Here is a 6,015-nt window from a genome sequence, read left to right as displayed (position 1 = left end):
CTCTCTCTCTCTCTCTCTCTCTCTCTCTCTCTCTCTCTCTCTCTCTCTGCTTATGTAGAAGCAAGTTAGAGACGGATTACCCATGCGATTGTTAAAATATTTATTAGAATATTTATAGCGGCCATTCGGGCAACTACATTCGATAATCGATACTTCCTTGCGAACAATTTGCGAGTCCAGAGACCGAAAATTGGACAAAATCGAGTATGTAGTATAGCGCACACAGAATCTATAAAATCAATAATCTACAAAATCGACAATATGTGGTTGCAGGACCAACGAATTCGTAGAATCGTAAATTTGTACAGTCGATAATTTTAATATTGAAATAAATAATTCTAATCCTAATGTTCCCCTGTTATAATAAATTTCCGCCTGTAATTTCCAGCAGTCAATCTATAAGTGTCAAAATTGTTTGTTACGTCACTTATTATTACACGCGCTGTTGTATTTTCTCGACCGTGAGATTTCTATCCCTTCATCCGGAAAGTCGTCCTTTGCCTCGCGACGGATATTATTCTTATATCCTCACGGTTTCAATGTTACTCCGGGGGAGCCATCTCCCTCGTGAGATATGCACGCTATATGCAGCAAGCCTATGTATTATTTCAGTATTCCATACTGCGCGATATTGTGTCAAAAACGAGTGAATCTTTAATACGCCGCGTCATAAATCTCGCATTCCGTTTCGCCTACATCTCACATCCCGTGGCCGTTTACACGCCATACGTTATTTACGCCTATACAACGCAGTGCTCTCTGCCCTTTCAATATTCCCTTAACAATGTTTCCTCTATAAATTCCATAACTTTATCGCTTCTCGGCTTCTCGGCGCTTACTTATTGTCAAATCGAAAAAGATAAAAATACCTTTTTTATAGCGTTGCAATCATATCTTTACTATTATAGATAAAATCACACAATGCATTTAAATTGACGCTGATTATGCGTTACTTCTTCTCATTAATGTAATATCGCTGATATAAACTATTTCGCTTCTACTATCAACAAGATATTATATCGTATTTATAATATTTTGTCACATTTACACAAAAATGACAAACATACGGCGTAGCAATTTAAAAAGAATGTCAATTCGACAATGTTTATTTTAAAGAACGAAAAACGATTCGTTACAGTCATCATGAATTCTTAAACTACGGTTCAGATATTTTTGTTAGACAGATTCGCTACCAAGGTTTAAAATTTTCAACTGGCAAAGTTGAAATTGCCAACAATTATAGACTTGATAAAATAGACAAGTGACATGGCGCTAAGTATTATTAGCAATTTATTTCGAAATTGACGAAACTGTTTTTAAAACAAAGCTCTGCGATTCAAATTTATAAAGTAAGCAATTTAAAAAGAATGTCAATTCAACAAAATTTATTTTAAAAAACGAAAAACAATTCGTTACAGTCACCGTGAATTCTTAAACTACAGTTCAGATATTTTTGTTAGACAGATTCGCTACCAAGGTTTAAGATTTTCAACTGACAAAGCTGAAATTGCTAATAATTATAGACTTGATAAAATAGACGAGTGACATGGCGCTATTATTAGCAATTTTTTTCGAAATTGACAAAACTGTTCTTAAAACAAAGCTCTACGATTTGAATTTATAAAGTGATATCGATTTAAAAAAAAAAGAAACAGATTTATTTTTCATATTGTTCTGAGATATACACCATAAAATTCCGTTTAACCGCACGACTTGCACATCCTTCTCTATCAAATCAACTCTATCCGCGGTGTCTCGTGCATTATTTTCATGTATTTTCTCTGTTTTCCCGTTGTCTCCTTTTTTTCACAAACGTACATGCATACACAAGTATCATTCCCGTCCGCACGGCTCATAAGTATCGCATCGAGAATGACTGAATCCGTCGGGGATTTGTTTTTCGCCGAGCCGCATGTAAAGGATATGGATGCTTGAAAGCAGTAAACACCACGGTAGAGGTATCCTCGCACCGGTCCCATCCATCTGATCGAGATCCTGCAATCCTTTGATCCCATTCGGATTCGAAGTTCGCGGCCTAAGAGAGTGCTCGCGAGACAAGTTGGAGAAAGTATTGGATCTGTCATTGGGATTTTCGTCATTTCATCGATACAACAAACAATGTCACACATAGAAAAATTTTCTACAAAACATTCTTTAAATTAACATATCGATAAATGTTTTTCCGACTTGTGTTATAATTATAGACTATATGAAATTATAAATTTTTAGAGTGTGAGATCTCACAATGGAAAATTATAAAATAATATAGACATTCAAAAATTTCAACTACTTATTATTAGCATAGATTACAGTAACGCGATAATTACAAATGAATTATTATTAAACATTATTCAAAAACTTTCTTTAACAATCTATATTTTTACTTGAGTAATGACTTGTAACTATATATTTTTTAACGTCATTTTGTACATTCTTTTGCTTGCCACTTGGTGACGCCGTTGACTTCCAGTCAATGCCTCGTGGAACTTCTGAGAAGTAAATATTAAAAATACGGCGACATTCATTTCTATTCTCACGGATGCATAGACTCGTAGAATCTTGTCGAAACTTTCGTCGCAATCTCGAGAAGCGAGCACTACGGCCCGACAGCTACCACCTGCTACACCCACAATATTATTCTCGTAAAATTTTTATCAGAACCACGTCGAACATCATGGCTCGCCCGCCACTTGAACGCGTGTTGCACTTAAAATGTCTGAGACGTAATCGCCACGTTTGAAATTCGATATTAATCCTTCGGTAAGATCTTCGGCGGACTATCTTGCGCGCGTGAATATTTTGATTTTAATGTACTATAATCTCGAATTCGCAGAATTTCGCGGAGTTTCACAGAACAGAAACTGTTATATATCTCGAAAACAACGCAACTTTGAATCGCTGAAGATATTTTCGTCACACTTAAATTAAAACTTGTACGCGTCCTTCTTTCATTTACATTACAAATAAAAATCTTTCGGATCGCATCAAGTTGATAAATAGAAATTCGATAATTTAATTTCGTTATGCTTCCGCGAATTTAGAAAACAATTATTATCTCAAAGTTTTAATTTATCAAAGTTATTTGCTTTCATATAACTATTGCATCTTGACGTTTGCATACAATATTTTTTATACAAAGAAAAGATTATAACGTAACATAATTGCGTTAGATTGCAAGCGAATTAGTGGTTAATTTAAAACCACATTTTTTAAACCACGGGATTTGTTTCACCGCCACTGTGCGCGCCACTTGGAAAATGTCGAATTCATATGATATAGAAATATACGAAACAGGACTCACGCGAGCTCCTCCGAAATATGCAAAATAGAATTTTCTAGCGCGACGGGTCGGAGAGATGCGAATATTTCTGCACGTACACAAGAGTTCAAATTATCCTAAAATTACACCAGCACTGCGTTCCCCGTATATATTTTGCATCGCGCTTCCTCTCTCACACGTCGCGTTGATTACATTTTATGCAGGTCTCTCACGATCATAATGCACGTTGCATTACGGTCAACATTTAGTGTATCTCCAAAGATCGCGCGGTAATTATAATTGTAACTGCATTTTAAAACCTCTTTCACGAGACCCGCTTTATTAGACCTATTAGAGATTGTATGTTACCAAATGGTACATTTTATTGTAGCACATAAAACGGAACGTAACGCGTCCGCCGTCTCGCGAATAAAACCGCGACAAAAAAATTTTAATAATTCTTTGTCACGGACTCTTGTAATGCATTATTAACGCAGACTGGCAAATCAGCTGACAAATGTTAAAATAGTTTTCGCCAGTTGATGAAGTAGCTGAAAAAAAAATGCGGTATAAAGTAAATATTTTTCTTTCCAGTCTCTCGCGATATACATATAATAATTGATATCGTAAATCACAAAGGAAAAATGTTATACTTATTACATGTCGCATATACCTACGAGACGTATATATGTGGCATTCTATTTTTTAATTATTTTCACCGCCTAGTGTAAAACAATTCTAACAACAGGTGACAGGTTTCACGACGTTATTATTCGTGCATAGGAAGGTCGAGTATACGCTAAAAAAGGGTCGCATGTTGTTATTTAGTTATATCGTCGTCATTGTACTAATTTTTTACGGCGTTAGTTAGTGCCGAAGCGTGTTAGCCTGTCCATAGAATAATATTAATGACCCTTCATAAGGCTCGTGATAATGGATCATAGAGACGAAGGTGGTTCGTCGACGTCGTGCAAGAAGGTGCACGGGAGGTGGCTAAGATTTCGAGAATAATTTGCAATATTTCTTGTATACTATTCACAGCAGTCACATCAATGTAAATTATCCGCTTGCCTTTCGGCTAGTTGCGACGTCAAACGACAGATTTAATCAAAATAATTAAGAGCTGCATCCACAAATGAAAGAGCGAACGTCTCGCGCAGCAAACACGCGTTTTTTGACGTAAAACTGCGAACTGCACGTCTTCTGAGTACATTTTGTCCTTTCACGAGGACTGTCACGAGGAACGACATTAAAGCTTCTATTAGTGTCCTCGTAATTCCCCACAAATATTTTCGAATCAACGATTTTCAGCTCCTATCTCCGGATAGGGGTACGTGCTTATTTCTCCTTTGAATCCATCTGTCGTCCGCAGTTTCCCCCATTTTTAATTGAATTTTTTTCTCTCACGGGGGAAGTAATTTATCCTTTTTATCTCTGAGCAGAATCGCGGATTCCAATTGAAAGAAAGTTGAACTAGTGTCTTCCCCAGATGACTGGCCGGTCACCAGGGGTGCTCCGAAACACGATAAGGTTAATATTTCAAAATTATTATCAGGCCCGATCGTCTGATGTCATGCGAAAAATGAGCATTCACATTTTGTGCGAAATGTGTCTAAAGAAAATTTAAATATTTTTTATAATTTAATATCGCATTTATATATTATTAAATTAAATATTACAGTTAATGAATTAAATATTACATATAATGACTGATGCAAATAATTAACAACCTGCAAAAAAGTAAATTTAATCCAATATTTTTTATCATTTTCAAAAACAATTTAGTCTCTTTGTAAATTAATCTCTCTTTATTTACAGGAATAAAATTAAAGAAATTGAAAAGAAATGCGATAATTCTCTTCTAAATAAAGATATTTATTTAAATACTTATAAAATCTCAGTTTCACTTATACTAAATAACATCTCGAGGTACACAAAATTCTGGTGTACTCACTTATTCTACTTTATTCTATACAAGTATATATACATATTTACATGTACATATATTATTCGCTCTTCAAATAAATTAATATTCAATATAAAAATATATTACTCCGTTCATTCATCTCAAGACAATTGCTCTTGCGGATAGGGGATAAATTATTAAATTTTGTCTTCATCTTTTCAGTATTTTATATTCCATTCTGGATTGAAAAATTATAATATTTCCAAGTGCATCGATTACTCATTAAATTATGATTACCTTAGCGAATAGGACAGTTTCGCGTGGATGAAGTGTGTGGACTTTCTTTTGGTATTCCGGATGGGCACACGAGTTTGCGGCAGTTCGGTTACTGAAAACGAAAAGGGAGCCGCGAATGGACTCGCGCACCGGATGAAAAATGAGCCGCGGAACAATACGAAATCGGCGAAATGAATTAAACGCGCGCGGGGGAGTCTTTTTCCCTGGACAATGGCCATTTCCGCGACGTTTGCGAGGAATTAGGGCGAAAAAAGGTGAAAAAGTAGTCCCGGCGATGGTTATCTGCTAATAAACCACGCGTTGTCATTATAATTTCAATGATGGAATGCTCTGATTTTCTCACTGGCATCTCGAACGGATCACTTTTGAGATTAATCTCTACTTACTATACTGTACGTAGTATGTCAAAAAGAGTTTTGCAGGTGTAAGAGAAGAGACCACACATTTCAGGTAAAATTATTCACACCTTTTTCGTGCCCTTAAATTATCCAATTAATTTAGTTAAATCGTAATGCACATGCTCAAATCTTTCGAGATATACGATATACTTGAC

This window comes from Wasmannia auropunctata, unplaced genomic scaffold (genome assembly GCF_000956235.1).
Source record: "Wasmannia auropunctata unplaced genomic scaffold, wasmannia.A_1.0 LD336090.1, whole genome shotgun sequence".
Lineage (NCBI taxonomy): Eukaryota > Metazoa > Arthropoda > Insecta > Hymenoptera > Formicidae > Wasmannia > Wasmannia auropunctata.
Note: the sequence above shows the minus strand (reverse complement) of the source record.